Source organism: Procambarus clarkii, chromosome 73 (genome assembly GCF_040958095.1).
Source record: "Procambarus clarkii isolate CNS0578487 chromosome 73, FALCON_Pclarkii_2.0, whole genome shotgun sequence".
Taxonomy (NCBI): Eukaryota; Metazoa; Arthropoda; class Malacostraca; order Decapoda; family Cambaridae; genus Procambarus; species Procambarus clarkii.
This window is the reverse complement of record NC_091222.1, coordinates 15917139-15934233: the sequence shown is the minus strand read 5'-3', so window position 1 is coordinate 15934233 and position 17095 is coordinate 15917139. Positions and strand designations below refer to the sequence as shown.

The 17095-nt window shown below is 40.5% G+C and overlaps 1 protein-coding gene across 2 annotated transcripts in view; it reads left to right on the top strand.

Annotated features, from left to right (window-relative positions):
- Positions 1-17095, top strand: part of LOC138356522 (zinc finger protein 271-like) — a 111029-nt gene that overhangs the window by 37750 nt on the left and 56184 nt on the right. The window lies entirely within an intron of this gene.

The window sequence follows — 17095 nt, the reverse complement described above, 5'->3', positions numbered from 1 at the left end:
TCCCTCCCTGCCTATCACCCAGCCTCTGCCTGCCTGCCTGCCTCCCTCCCTGCCTATCACCCAGCCTCTGCCTGCCTGCCTGCCTCCCTCCCTGCCTATCACCCAGCCTCTGCCTGCCTGCCCGCCTCCCTCCCTGCCTGCCTCCCTCTCTGCCTGCCTCCCTCTCTGCCTACCACCCAGCCTCTGCATGCCTGCCTCCCTCCTTGCCTACCACCCAGCCTCTGCCTCCCGGCCTATCTCCCTCCTTGCCTCCTTCCCAGCCTCTTCCTGCCTGCCTGCCTACATTTCAGCCTTTCCATCCCTGCCTGCCTGCCCATCCACCCACCAGTCAGCCGTCACTGACACAATGAGTTCATTTGGAGCCAACATGGTGCACGGATGTTCCTTGATTGTGCAGATATATCCAACAAAGTCATGAAATTAACACTCCAGCCTCTTGACAAATCAAAACAATGTGCCGTGAATCTGTGACATCACAGGGTAGAAGGCACTAGAGTGCTGGACCAAGTGGATTTCTGTACAAAATATATCTTACTTGAATGTTACCTGAAAAATTACCGACACTTAGGAAATACCGGAGTTCCGGAATAACGACCAGGGTGCAGCTCCATATAAGCCGTTAAATCAAGTGGATACTTACCAAATTTCTAATGCTAGGAGGCTTTGGGTGGCACTGGGTAGAGGTGCAGAGGAATGTATCCAAATTTGAGATCGTGCAGGATGATTCTCTATCCTGGTTGATACCTGGTTGATGGGGCTCTTGGAGTTCTTCTACTCCCCAAGCCCGGCCCGAGGCCAGGCTTGATTTGTGAGAGTTTGGTCCACTAGGCTGTTGCTTGGAGCGGCCTGCAGGCCCACATACCCACCACAGCCCGGTTGGTCCGGCATTCCTTGGAGGAATAAATCTAGTTTCCTCTTGAAGATGTCCACGGTTGTTCCGGCAATATTTCTTACGCTTGCTGGGAGGGTGTTGAACAACCGTGGACCTCTGATGTTTATACAGTGTTCTCTGATTGTGCCTATGGCACCTCTGCTCTTCACTGGTTCTATTCTGCATTTTCTTCCATGTCGTTCACTCCAGTATGTTGTTATTTTACTGTGTAGATTTGGTACTTGGCCCTCCAGTATCTTCCAGGTGTAAATTATTTGGTATCTCTCTCTCGTCTTCTTTCTGGTGAGTACATTTGGAGGGCTTTGAGACGATCCCAATAATTTAGGTGCTTTATCGCGTCTATGCGTGCCGTATATGTTCTCTGTATTCCCTCTATTTCAGCAATCTCTCCTGCTCTGAAGGGGGAAGCGAGTACTGAGCAGTACTCAAGACGGGACAACACAAGTGACTTGAAGAGTACAACCATTGTGGTGGTTCCCTAGATTTGAAAGTTCTCGTAATCCATCCTATCATTTTTTTGGCTGTCGCAATATTTGCTTGGTTATGCTCCCTAAACATTAGGTCGTCAGACATCATTATTCCCAAATCCTTTACAGGGGTACCTCAGTTTAAGAGTTTAATCCGTTCCTGGAGACGGCTCGTATTCCAAAAACTCGTGTTCCGAAGCTAATTTCCCCATAAGAAATAATGGGAAATGAATTATTCTGTTCCTGACTACCCCAAAAACCCAGATCAAACTAAATTTTTATACCTAATTCATCTAAATAAACCTACAAAACTATGTTCAAGTTATTACTTACCTTGCTGTTGAATGCTGTAGGCGTATGGAAGATGGTGAGGAGGGGGAAGGAGGAGAGGAGTTACTGTTTGGTAGGGGAGTCCCCTTCCATTATCACATCAGGCAGTGAGGACCTTTCAGGTGTGCACTCCCTGGCACGTTTTATCTGAGTGCCACTAGGTCCTGGGTGTGGCTCACTGCTCGATTTTCTCACCACAAATCTGTCCATGGAAGCTTGCTTTTCCCTTCTTCGCAAGCTGTCTCTGTAGTAAGGCATCACATTGTCATTGAAAAGATTAAGGCAACGGTCTACTACAGCTTTCTCTGGGTGAGTCTTTTCAATAATGGTTTGAATCTCTTCTCACATCTGACACACCTTCCTAATTTCTGCAGAAGGGACATTCGCTACTGCCTCATCCTCCTCCACTGTAGAATCATTAGCTGCGTTATCTTGCTGTTCCTGTTGAAGGGCTTGGAGTTCTTCGGTGGTCAGTTCTTCGTTGTGTTCTTCCACCAACTCCTCCACATCATCATCATCCAATTCCAAGCCCATTTGCCGGCCCAGAGTAACAATTTCCTCAACAATAGGGGCATCATTTACAGGCTCAAACCCCTCAAAGTCTAGTTCTCTCACACATTCAGGCCACAATTTTCTCCAGCCAGAGATCAGGGTTCTTTGAGTCACTTCTTGCCAGGCTTTGTCAACGAGTTTTAAAGCACTACAAATGTTAAAATGGTGTTTCCAGAACTCTTTGAGGGTGAGGTTTGTGGCTTCAGTCACTTCAAAACATTTCTGGAAAAGTGCCCTTTCATAAAGTTTCTTAAAATTTGCTATGATTTTCTGGTCCATAGGCTGAATTAGAGGAGTGGTGTTAGGAGGAAGGAATTTAACTCTGAGGAATTTATTGTATCTGGGCAACAAATCATCTTCCAAGCCTGGAGGATGAGCAAGAGCATTGTCGAGGAGAAGCACGGCTTTGAGTGGCACATGTTTCTCCTGCAGATATTTTTCTATGGCAGGGCACAGCACTTCATTCACCCACTCCGAAAAAATAAGCCTAGTCACCCATGCTTTTTTATTAGCCTTCCACATCACACACAAATGGGTTTTCTGCGCTTTATATGGTTTGAAAACCCTTGGATTTTCAGAATGATACACTAGCAAGGGTTTAATTTTCAAATCGCCACTCGCATTTGAACACAGCACAAGCGTAAACCTATCTTTCATAGGCTTGTGTCCGGGCAAGGATTTTTCCTCCTTGGTAATGTATGTCCTCTTAGGCATTCTTTTCCAAAACAGTCCTGTTTCTTCACAATTAAACACTTGTTGCGGTAGGTATCCCTCAGCCTCTGCAAACTCTTTAAATTCCTCAATAAATCGTCCAGCGGCTGGTTTGTCTGAGCTGGCTGCCTCCCCATGCCTTGTAACACTATGGATACCACTTCTTTTTCTAAATTTTTCAAACCAGCCCCTGCTTGCCTTAAACTCTTTCGTATCTGCATCACTCGTTGCAGGGGTTTTCTTTAGAAGGTCTTCGTGCAATACCCTGGCTTTCTCACAAATGATGGCCTCCGAAACACTATCACCCCTAAATTCCTTGTCGTGTATCCAAATTAATAACAACTTTTCCACGTCTTCAAGTATTTGTGGTCTTTGTTTCATCATTGTTCTTACTCTTTTTGCCACTTTAGCACTCATAATCTCATTTTTCTTCTTAAGTATAGTGCATATTGTTGATGTAGCTTTGTTGTACTGCCTACAAAGTTCAACAACACGTGTACCATTCTCATGCTTCTGAATGATCTCTTGTTTCTGCTCTATTGTCATCCTCACATGGGCTTTCTGGCTTTGATCCTTACCACTGGCTTTCTTGGGACCCATGGTAAGATATATAATAACAAATTGTATAGTCAAATGACCAAAAATCCAACAAAACATTGAAAACCCGGGTGAAGAATTGATGTGGGATAGTCACTGGGCGCGAGACAATGGTAAACTGAGGGGCGGAGGGGCGACAAACCACGCGCTAGGTCGGCCTGAACGCGTATCAACAAACTCATGTTCCGAGGTAACCCTCGCCTTCCGAGACAAATTTTCCGAGGAAATCCTGCTCGTATTCCGAAAAACTCGCATACAGGGACAAACTTAGTGCTTAAATTGGAAGAGGACAATGGAGCTCTTTGGAGTGAGCTTTGCACTCTAAAAGGGAGTATGCTTCAACAAGGTAAGATTATTACTGCATTAACAGACAAGGTAACAAATCAGGAGGAGCAAATCAAGGAACTAGTGAAAGAAAATGAGGCATGGAAAGTGAAGTGTGGTGACTTTGAAGAAATAAACAAGAAAATAGACTCATATGGTGAACAACTCCAAGCAAGCCTAAGGGCTAACATAGAGTTAGGTAAGGATGTAGAATAGAACCAATGAAGAGCAGAGGTGCCATAGGCACAATCAGAGAACACTGTATAAACATCAGAGGTCCGCGGTTGTTCAACCGTCCTCCCAGCAAGCATAAGAAATATTGCCGGAACAACCGTGGACATTTTCAAGAGGAAACTAGATTTATTTCTCCAAGGAGTGCCGGACCAACCGGGCTGTGGTGGGTATGTGGGCCTGCGGGCCGCTCCAAGCAACAGCCTGGTGGACCAAACTGTCACAAGTCGAGCCTGGCCTCGGGCCGGGCTTGGGGAGTAGAAGAACTCCCAGAACCCCATCAACCAGGTAACCAGGTATCAAGGATCTCCAACTGGAAACTTCACTGACAACTCATATAGAGGAGGTGAATAAAGAACTAGAAAAGTATAAAGAAGAAATAAAAGCGACATATGCTGAAGTTGTAAAAGAGAAAGAGACTATCAAAGAAGTGTGTTCGGAAGTCAAAACCAGAAATGACCAACAAGAAGCAGAAATTAGGCAAGCAATTAGGAAAGAACTGGTTACCAACAGTAAACTGGTACAAAACACTGCAGATAGAACTAAGTCCATAATCATTTTTGGATGTTTAGAGAAGGAAATTTCATCTAGGGTGGACCGAGCGGCAGAAGAGATGAAAATCATAGAGAAAATAGTAGGTTTAGGAGAAGGCTCAAAGGAAAATGTCAGTGATTTTAGAAGAATAGGAAAATATGAGAAAGAAAAGAACCGCCCCTTAAGGGTGACGTTTAATGGAGTGAAAAACATGATGGAAGTGCTAAGAAATGCCAGGAAACTGCAGAGTGATGAGGTTGGCAAATTTTGGTCAATAAGACAAGACCTCTCCAAGGAAGACAGAGAAAAGCTGAAAATGAACCTAATTGAGGCAAAACGTCTAAATGGGGATAGAAATGAAGAAGACAGAAATTCTTTTTTTTACAAAGTGACAGGGACTGGAAAGCTTGTGAATTGGTACATAAAAACAAAGCAACAAGATCAGTAGTGGAAGGGGGAGTAAAGAGCAAAGGAAAAGGGAACATGTTCCTGAAAATGGTATATACCAACATAGATGGAGTGAGGTCAAAAACTTTGGAGTTGCAAGATATAATCCAGCTTAGGATCCCAGATATTGTTGCATTATCAGAGACGAAACTTGAAGGAAATATAATAAATGAAGTCATATTCCCAAGAGGCTACTCGGTTTGGAGACGTGACAGGAAAACTAGTAAGGGAGGAGGAGTGGCTGTACTGGTGAAAAAACACCTGAAGGTAAAAGAGTTAATATTTGAAAACCCTCGAGATATTGACATAATGGCATTGCAGGTCTGGAATCAGGATGATAAGCTGATAATTGTAAATACCTACAGCCCACCAGCAAGCAACACATGGACAAAGGAAGAACTGGATGACAAACGAGAGGGCCTCATAATGGTCATGAGAGATATTATTGTACAAGCAGATAAAGATAAATCACGACTGTTGATACTGGGGGACTTCAACTTTAGAGCAATAGACTGGGAGGCCTATGAAGCAAGAACGGAGGACTTTTGGACATGCAGATTTGTGAACCTCATTCTGGAGACATTCTTGTATCAACACATAAAGCAAGCCACAAGAATGAGGGAAGGAGATGTACCGTCAGTACTGGATCTAGTATTCACCAGGAAAGAAGAAGAGATTTTTGACATCCAGTACCTTCCTCCCTTGGGAAAGAGTGATCACGTCCTGTTAGACATTAAATATGCTTTAAGATATCATCTAGAAGAAAATGGGGACATTGAAACAGTTGATAAACTCGATTTAAGGAGAGGCAACTATGGGGAACTTCGAAATTTTTTTAATGAGTGTAATTGGACAGAATTGTTGCTAGGCAGGGAAGTAAATGAAATGTATGCCAAATTTTTAAAACTATACGAGGAAGGCACACAAACATTCATACCAAAACAGAGATGCAGGGCCAGAAAACAGGATTGGTTCGACAGAAATTGTGAGAGGGCAAGAGACCAAAAGACACAAAAATGGAATCAGTATAGGAAGAGGCCAAACCCCTAAACATACCAGCGATACAAAGATGCGAGAAACAACTATACAGCAGTAAGGAGAGAGGCAGAAAGAAATTTTGAAAAAGGGATAGCAGATAAATGTAAAACAGAACCGGGCCTATTCTACAAATTCATAAACAACAAATTGCAGGTAAAGGATAATATCCAGAGGTTGAAAATGGGAAACAGATTCATGGAAAATGAAAAGGAAATGTGTGAAACATTAAATGAAAAGTTCCAAAGTGTGTTTGTACAAAATGAAATCTTCAGAGAACCAGACACAATAAGAATTCCAGAGAACAACATAGAGCGGATAGAGGTGTCTAGAGATGAAGTGGAAAATATGCTAAAGGAGCTCGGGAAGAACAAAGCAGCTGGCCCAGATGGCGTTTCACCATGGGTTCTGAGAGAATGTGCATCTGAGCTCAGCATTCCACTTCACCTGATCTTTCAGGCATCCCTGTGTACAGGAATCGTAGCAGACGTGTGGAAACAGGCTAACAGTTCCAATCTACAAAAGTGGCAGCAGGGAAGACCCCCTCAATTATAGACCTGTATCATTGACAAGTGTAATAGTGAAAGTATTGGAAAAGCTAATCAAAACTAAATGGGTAGAACACCTGGAGAGAAATGATATAATATCAGACAGACAGTATGGTTTTCGATCTGGAAGATCCTGTGTATCGAATTTACTCAGTTTCTATGATCGAGCCACAGAGATATTACAGGAAAGAGATGGTTGGGTTGACTGCATCTATCTGGACCTAAAAAAGGCTTTCGACAGAGTTCCACATAAGAGGTTGTTCTGGAAACTGGAAAATATTGGAGGGGTAACAGGTAAGCTTCTATCATGGATGAAAAATTTTCTGACTGATAGAAAAATGAGGGCAGTAATCAGAGGCAATGTATTGGAATGGAGAAATGTCACAAGTGGAGTACCACAGGGTTCAGTTCTTGCACCAGTGATGTTTATTGTGTACATAAATGATCTACCAGTTGGTATACAGAATTATATGAACATGTTTGCTGATGATGCTAAGATAATAGGAAGGATAAGAAATTTAGATGATTGTCATGCCCTTCAAGAAGACCTGGACAAAATAAGTATATGGAGCACCACCTGGCAAATGGAATTTAATGTTAATAAATGTCATGTTATGGAATGTGGAATAGGAGAACATAGACCCCATACAACCTATATATTATGTGAGAAATCTTTAAAGAATTCTGATAAAGAAAGAGATCTAGGGGTGGTTCTAGATAGAAAACTATCACATGAGGACCACATAAAGAATATTGTGCAAGGAGCCTATGCGATGCTTTCTAACTTCAGAATTGCATTTAAATACATGGATGGCGATATACTAAAGAAATTGTTCATGACTTTTGTTAGGCCAAAGCTAGAATATGCAGTTGTTGTGTGGTGCCCATATCTTAAGAAGCACATCAACAAACTGGAAAAGGTGCAAAGACATGCTACGAAGTGGCTCCCAGAACTGAAGGGCAAGAGCTACGAGGAGAGGTTGGAAGCATTAAACATGCCAAAACTAGAAGACAGAAGAAAAAGAGGTGATATGATCACTACATACAAAATAGTAACAGGAATTGATAAAATTGACAGGGAAGATTTCCTGAGACCTGGCACTTCAAGAACAAGAGGTCATAGATTTAAACTAGCTAAACACAGATGCCGAAGAAATATAAGAAAATTCACCTTCACAAATAGAGTGGTAGACGGTTGGAACAAGTTAAGTGAGAAGGTGGTGGAGGCCAAGACCGTCAGTAGTTTCAAAGCGTTATATGACAAAGAGTGCTGGGAAGTCGGGACACCACGAGCGTAGCTCTCATCCTGTAACTACACTTAGGTAATTACTCGTATTCCGAGGTGCCACTGTAAATGCTGTTTTCCTACTATGGGCACATTTGATTGTGTTTTGTACCCTGTATTATAATAATAATAATAATAATAATAATTTTTATTTAGGTAAAGGTACATACATAAAGAGATTTTACAAAGTTTGTTGGCTTTATAGATAGAGCTAGTACATACAATGCCTAAAGCCACTATTACGCAAAGCGTTTCGGGCAGGAAAAAACACTAATGACTAAAGCTTAAAACTAATGGGTAAAAAGAAAAAAATGCGTTGAGTACAAATAAAAATAGAGGTAAAAGAGGGGGGAACATTGTTGAAAAAGCAGCACAAATACAATTACAAATTATTACAGAAAATTACATTCAAACAGCGTTGATTTAAAAAACAAAAAAAAAACAAAAAACATACATGGGTTGACAATAGAGGGGTAAGGTAGGTTACAGGGAATTTATTAGGTATAGCTTCGTTTTTTTTTTTTTTTTTTTTTTTTTTTTTTTTTTTTTTTTTTGTCCCCTAACTCCCCTTGCCACTTCGGGGGGGTATAGGGTTTTTATGTAGCTTCGGAGCCCGATCCCCCCAGCCACAGGGCATGGCGAGACGGACCCCTAAGCATACCTAATACCCTAACACACACAAACTAAAATAAACATATATGGCAGATCTCATCACACCCACAAGAGTTAAGATGATACTAATAATACATAATAATAACCTGAAAATAAACAAAAACATTAATGGAAAATTCTTTTGTAGTTGGTTTTTTCTATATGGGACACAGCACACATAGGTAGGGGTGCACAGTATAACATTTAAAAAAAGAACAAACAAACGCTGAAGGCCAAAGCAGCAGGCTGCCCAATCGGCAGGGATGATGGTTTGACGTCGGCATACATGGAAAACTAGACACAGTGGATGCTCCTAACTAGGCCCCGGAGCGGGAGGGTTATCATGTATGCGCATGGGGTCCCTCCGGTCGCCGCCTTATCTACTCGCGGGCTCTGCCAGGTCATCCACCCTCTTGTGAGACGCCATTAGGAGAAGTGGTACTCCAGATGACGAAACTGCTTAGATAGTTGGCTACCAGCTGACTTGGCTGCGGTTCACCTAAGCGTGACTATAGTTACCCTTATGCACCCTGTGCACGGTGATCCCGGGGCTAGGGAGGCCTGCCCCTTGACGTGGCCTTGGACTTAAACTGGTTGAGAGAGGTACTGTCTTTAACATGGTTGGGAAGGTCATTCCACATTCTGGGCCCCTTGATTTGTAGAGCATTTCTGGTTTGATTAAGTCTCACTCTAGGAATATCAAAACTGTATTTATTTCTGGTGTGGTGCTCATGGGTTCTGTTACAACCTTCTATGAAGCTTTTGAGATCAGGATTGGCATTACAGTTTAGCGTTTTATATATGTATAATACACATGAGAGAATGTGCAGTGACTTAATGTCTAACATATTCAGAGATTTGAGTAGGGGTACCGAGTGATGTCTGGGGCCAGAATTGGATATTGTCCTAATAGCAGCTTTGTGTTGAGTAATTAGAGGACGTAAGTGATTTTGGGTAGTAGAGCCCCAAGCACAAATACCATAGTTGAGATATGGATAGATAAGGGAGTAATAGAGAGTCACCAGGGCAGGGCGTGGTACATAATATCTGATCTTAGAAAGAATGCCCACAGTTTTTGAAACTTTTTTTGATATGTTTAGAATGTGTCCCTGGAAATTCAGCTTGTGGTCAATGAGAATGCCAAGGAATTTGCCATCTAATTTGTTACAAATTTGGGTATTGTTTATTTTGAGATTTATTTGATTAGAGGATTTATTGCCAAACAGAATATAGAAAGTTTTGTCAATGTTAAGGGTGAGTTTGTTGGCAGTTAGCCACAGATGGACTTTATTTAGCTCAGTATTTACTGTGGCATTTAGAGCAAGGGGATCAGGACTGGAGTAAATGAAGGTTGTGTCGTCAGCAAATAGAATTGGTTTGAGGTGTTGGGAGGCATTTGGAAGGTCATTAATGTAGATGAGAAAGAGGAGAGGGCCAAGGATGCTGCCCTGAGGAACACCAATGTTGATGGGTAGGGTGGGAGAAATTGTATTATTCACAGAAACACATTGGAGCCTGTCAGTAAGGTAGGATTTGAGGTATTGTAGGGAGTGTCCTCTGACACCATAATGATGTAATTTAAGAAGAAGGTTTTGGTGGTTGACAGTATTGAAAGCTTTACGCAGGTCCACAAATAACCCAACAGGGAACTCATTTTTATCAAGAGCTGTATGAATCGAGTTAAGCATACTAATAAGTGCATCGTTAGTGCTTTTTTTGGGCCTGAAGCCATATTGGCAAGGGCTAAGTATATTGAGTTTGGCTAGATATGAGTAAAGCTGCTTATAGATTAGTTTTTCAAAATTTTTTGACAAGTTTGGCAGGATTGATATAGGTCTGTAGTTGTTAACATCTGTGAGATCACCACATTTGTGGACAGGCGTTACTCTCGCTTTTTTTAGAATATCTGGAAAGGTTTGGAGTTCAAGTGACTTGTTGAAGAGCAAAGCAATAGCAGGGGCTAAAGATCTGGAGGCTTTTTTGTAGATTAAAGTTGGTATCTCCTCAAGGGCACCAGACTTGGTTTTAAGGGAAAGGATTATCTCATTGACGTCAATGGAATTAATAGGCTTTAGGTACAGAGACTGGGGATAGTTCCCTGTAAGATGGTCCTTAATGTCAGTACTGGAAGATGGAATATCATTAGCAAGGGATGAACCAATGGAAGAGAAGAACCTATTGAACTCAATAGCAGAATCAGAGGCTGAAAGCTGACCATCGTTATTAGACAGGAGAGTCGGTTTGTTATTTAAAGACTTCTTTGATCCCAATATTTGTGAAATTGTTCTCCATGTTTGTTTAATGTTGCTCTTTATTTGGGTAAATTTATCTTCGTAGTATTTAGTTTTGGCTCGTCTAATTATCTTAGATAGCAATAATGAGTAATTCTTTGAGAATTCTTTGGAGACAATTCCTAACCTATACTTCTTCTCAAGGTCATGTTTTTTATTAATAGATTTAAGTATTCCCTTTGTAAGCCAGGGATTGTTAAGCCTTTTGGTTGTGACTTGTTTTGTAAGCATAGGACAGTGGGTATTATAAAGGCTAAGAGTTTTTTGAAGAAAAGATTGAACTGCTAGGTTGATGTCCTCTGTTACCTAACTCGGACTCCCAGTTGACATTATCAGTAGCAGTTATAAAATTGTCTATAGCAGTTTCATTGTGTAGTCTAAAACGTATCTCTCTTGACTCAAGAGGTGGTTTGCTAATGTTAGTTAAGAGCAATGTGGGGTAATGGTCTGTAGTGCTATCGGTGATTATACCTGAAGTAAGCGGAGAGGTTATGTTTGTCCAGATGTGATCTAGAGTCGTGGCAGTGCTATCAGTGATTCTAGTAGGTCTAGTGATTAAGGGTATGAGGAAGCAGGAATTCATACAGTTGAGGAAGCTAACAGCAGTAGGGTGTTCTGGCTCGCAGAGGTCAATATTAAAGTCCCCTGCGATAATTAGGTGGTTTTTGTTCAGTCTGTTATCAAGTATTAGATTTCTAAGGTTTGAGTTGAATTCGGACACATCAGTGTTAGGAATTCTATAAACTGCACCCACAGACAGGATAGACTCGGCACCCTTGACTCTGAAGCTGGCGAAGATATACTCCCCATAGCAGTCTCTAGTTCTAATTTCTTTTAAGCATGTTAGTTCGTGGTGGTAGTAAAGAGCAGTGCCACCACCTCTCTGAAGTTGACGACAGTTGTGGATTGCTGAGTAGTTAGGCATGTTAAAGAGTTGAGTAGTATCCTCTTTCAACCATGTTTCAGTAAGTATAATAAAAGAGAATTTGTTGTCAATAGCTTCAATCAAGGCACTAACATCATCGAAGTGTTTACCTAGGGATCTAACGTTCAAATTGATTACAGAGATATTGTGATTATGAGTTAATACATTGTTTACATCATGTGCTGCAAAATATCTGCAATTTAGATCATTAAAGTGATTATTGTCATAGATAGTGGATAAGAGGTTAAGTTCTGGGTCTATACTTGACTGCATAAAAAAAGCTGATTGCAGGAAAAACAAGAAAAACAAAAAGAAAAAAATGTACACAATACTGTACCAAACACAAAAGGGGCTTACAGGGGTACAATGGAGTAAGGGAGTATGGCTAGGCTAGGAAACCTAGGTAATAAATGAGATTAAAGAAAAAAACATATAAACATGGACTATACAAAACACAAGATATAGATATACAAAACAAAAATATAAACAAGACTAAGCAATATAAAAAAAAATTGAGCAAAAATGAAAAATGAGGTAGATTGCTTACAGGTACTCTCAGGTACACTGTAAGTAACAATAGACAGATAATATATATCAATATAGAAAAGAATGTCACAATACAATAAGATAAGCAATTACATGAACAGATGAAAGACAAATCTGCTGTAAAATAGAAAGTAATTATAGCAAAACACAACAATATAATAATATAACAATACAATAAGAGCTTACGAAGTATTGAGTCTGCTAAATTAGAGAATAATTATGGCAAGACACAACAATAAATGCAAGTAAACAAAGAATTGAAACAATTAGAGGTAGAATTAAGGTCACTAGATAGCCATGGAGGATACACAAGTTTGGTGGAGAGAACAAAAAATCAGTAGAGACTGTCAAGATGAATATATAAAAAAATTTGACAAATGATAATTGAAAAGTAAAATAATCTTAAAGATAATAAATTTTATTAAGCTTAGTTTTAACTTATAATTAGTATGAACTTAATTAAAAGAACAAAAATGAGATCAATAATTGATTTCAATAAATGACATAGATCAATACAAATAAATTTAAAATATAAATGGAATTTCAAAGTAAAATTTTACAATGAAACTGAGGTAGATGCTTGCATAAGTGCATGGAGACTTGATGGATTATTTAGGAAATTATATGAATAAGAGAACATTAGGTAAATGGTAAGGCAGAGACAGCTCCTTAGACAAAGTTAGATTAAGTTAGGTTAGGCTCAGGCACTGAAAGAGTTATGTTTAAGGTCCTCATTTTTACCGTACCTGAGTACCTGGAATTTATCACTGTTAAACATCATGTTATTTTCTGATGCCCAGTCAAAAACTTTATTAATATCAGCTTGAAGTTTTTCAATGTCTTCAGCCGAGGTAATTTTCATACTGAATTTTGTGTCATCTGTAAAGGATGATACGAAGCTGTGACTTGTATTTTTGTCTATATCTGATATGAGAATAAGGAAAAGCAGTGGTGCAAGAACTGTACCCTGAGGTGCAGAGCTTTTAACTGCGCTTGGACTAGATTTTATAATTGGTTGACCGTTACTCGCTGAGTCCTGTTTGACAGAAAACTGAGTATCCAACGTCCTACTTTACCGGTTATTCCCATTGACTTCATTTTATGTGCTATCACGTCATGGTCACATTTATTGAAAGCCTTTGCAAAGTCCGTGTATATCCCATCAGCATTCTGTTTTTCTTCTAATGCCTCAGTGACTTTGTCGTAGTGCTCAAGTAGCTGTGAGAGGCACGATCTTCCCGCTCGAAATCCATGTTGGCCTGGGTTGTGAAGGTCATTGCTCTCCATGAAATTGGTGACCTGACTCTTAATCACTCTGTCAAATACTTTTATTATGTGCGATGTTAGTGCAACGGATCTATAATTCTTTGCCAATGCTTTGCTCCCTCCCTTGTGTAGAGGGGCTATGTCTGCTACTTTAAGTGCATCTGGTATCTCCCCCGTGTCCAAGCTCTTCCTCCACACTATACTGAGTGCCTGTGCTACCGGCACTTTGCATTTCTTTATAAATATTGAATTCCATGAATTCCAATCTGGACCTGGGGCCGAGTGCATGGGCATGTTTTCAATTTCTCTTTCAAAGTCTAATGCGCTCGTGTTGATATCAGTTATATTTACAGAGGTTTGAATATCCCGCACGAAGAAATTGTCTGGATCTTCCACTTTCATGTTGTTTATTGGAGTGCTAAACATGTCCTCATACTGCTTTTTTAGGATTTCACTAATTTCTTTGTCATCCTCCGTGTATGAACCTTCACTTGTACGAATAGGTCCAATACTGGCAGTGGTTTTTGCTTTTGATTTCTCATATGTAAAGAAGTATTTTGGATTTTTCTTTATTTCCTGAATTGCTTTTTGTTCTAACTGCCTTTCTTCAGTTTGATTTGAGTGTTTCAATTTCCGCTCGATTTTTTCAATCTCCCTATTTAAATTATTCCTTCTTTGACGGGAAATTCGTGTCTGCATAAGCATTTCCGTTATATTTTTCCTTCGTTTATAGTGTCGTCTGCGTTCTCTTTCTACGTTGGATCTCTTTCTGGCTTTCCTCAAAGGAACATGTTTCAGACAGACTTGATACGCTTCCGAAGTCAGTTTTTCTATTCCTTCTGTAGGACTTGTATTACTTAGAACAGTTTCCCATGGAATGTTTGTAAGTTCCCTGTTTATTGTCTCCCAGTCTATCCTTTTATTATTAAAATTGAATTTGCTGAATAGCCCCTCTCGCTTTATCAACGTTTTAGGTCTATTCTGAGTATTGATGGTCGTTCGCACTTCAATGAGCTTGTGATCTGAGTATGTGGTATCTGATATCGGAATGTCTCTGATAATGTCTTCATTGTTCGTAAAGACCAGATCTAAAATATTTTCATTTCTCATTGGCTCCGATATCTGCTGGTTGAGTGAAAATTTGTCATAGAATCTAAGTAGTTCTCTAATCTGTGGTTGGTTAGGTCCCGATAGATTTCCTGGTATAATATTATTGTTTGCCATTCTCCACCTGAGACTGGGCAAGTTGAAGTCACCTAGGAAGATAATATCAGGTATCGGGTTCTTCAAATTATCAAAGCTATTCTCTATTTTGTTTATCTGTTCTGTGAATTCCTCGGCCGTTGCATCTGGCGGTTTGTATATTAGAATCCTGCGCCTGAGCATATTAATAATGCCGAGCAAATTAATAATGAATCCTGAGCAAATTAATAATCGTGCAAGATGATTCTCTATCTCCTGAGCAAATTCATAATGCCAATGAAGCAAGTTCAGTGACCCATTCGTTGCTGGCTGATGCTCCATGACTTGTCGATGGGAATTCAGCATCGGCAGGTGCAGCATATCTTGCAGAGCATTCGTTGCCGGCGGAGACTGCACAACTTATCGATGGGAATTCAGCATCGGCGGGTGCAGCATAGCTTGCAGAGCATTCGTTGCCGGCAGAGGCTGCACGACTTGTTGATGGGAATTCAGCATCGGCGGGTGCAGCATACCTTGCAGAGCATTTGTGGCCGGTGGAGGCTGCACAATTTGTTGATGGGAATTCAGCATCGGTGGGTGCAGCATAGCTTGCAGAGCATTCGTTGCCAGCGGATGCTGCATGACTTTTTGAATTCCCAGTGGGTGCTTTCACAAACCGTTGAAATCATGAATTTATCTATTTTTGTCTGAATTTGATTTTCTCTGGCTAATATTCTGAGACATTGCTTTCAGCCGCGCGAGTTAACAGTAAACAATGCGGTCACATGGCCAGGGGCAGTACGTTTTAGGTCCGTGGGAAAAAAATACCTTTTATAGTACAGTAAAACCTCGATTCAACGTACCCCGATTCAACGAATCTTTGGCTAGTTCGCACACTTTTCAGGCCAGATTTACTCACCCGGTTCGACGAACAATGGTTCGCCGAAGCGGGGGATGTTCGGATTTGCTTACAACGTCGAGACAGAGTTCACAGACTGGTGGAAAACTTTCACATTCTATCACAGATTACAATTATTAATTCCTTCATATGACAAGATCGATCACACAAGTGGACCACACAAGTGAACCGCACATGTGATCCACAAGTGGTCCACAAGCTTACGATGTTGGGACAGAGTTCACAATGGTAGAAAACTTTACCATACCATCACAGATTACAATTAATAATTCCTTCATATGACAAGTTGGATCACACAAATGGACCACACAAATGGACCACACAAATAGACCACACAAATGGACCACACAAGTGGACCACAAGGGGTCCACAAGCTTACGATGTTGGGACAGAGCTCACAGAGTGGTGGAAAACTGTTTCATTCTGTCACAAATTACAATTAATAATTCCTTCATAAGACAAGTTGGATCACACAAGTGGACCACACAACAAGTTAATCATATGAACCAAACACCAGCCAGAATGGTCCACAAGAAGTGACGCATGTTAACCAAACACCAGCCAGAGTCGTCCACACAAGTGAACGACTGAGTTTCAATGATTTTCGTTCACCGTTTTGTGGCACACGTATCTTTTTGTAAATTAATTTAAAGGCTGAAGCGTCAATAGCTAGCTAATATGTTGAAATCTTCTTATATACGTTTTCTGTGATGAAACAAGACGTGTGAGGGTGGACAGATAAGGGAATACTGTACAGTAAACCTCACTTTACAGTGAGGTTTCACTCACTTTCGTCTGTGTTGTCATAGTTCAGTGACCCATGGCTTTGAACGTTTCACATTAATAAATCATTTCTAAAACTGGTGTTTTAATAACTCTTTATTATCCTAATTAAACTAAACTTAATAAAACCAAAAATATACTGTAATAAGATAGATATCTGCTATTTGAGAAATTATTCACGTTATTGCAGCACAACTCCAGCACGAGTGGACAGGTCTAATCCCTGTCCATACAATACCATGCTTGTCGTGTTCGATTTCGTCGCCACAGTTCAGCGATCTACGGCTTCGAAATAATAACATTAATAAATCAGCTCCAAAGTAAGTATTTTTTATAGCTCTTATTATCGTAATAATGTTCAAAATATATAATTTCATGTAAATTGAATATTTGAGAGAAATATATGTTACTGGAAATCGAACACAACACCAGGCAGTGTTTTGTTCGATTTCGTCACCACAGTTCAGTGACCGACGGCTTCGAAATAATAAAATTAATAAATCAGTTCCAAAATAAGTATTTTTTCTGGGGGGAGCCCTGTCGGCTCCCCGGAGCTATCCCTGGCTGATATGCTAATGT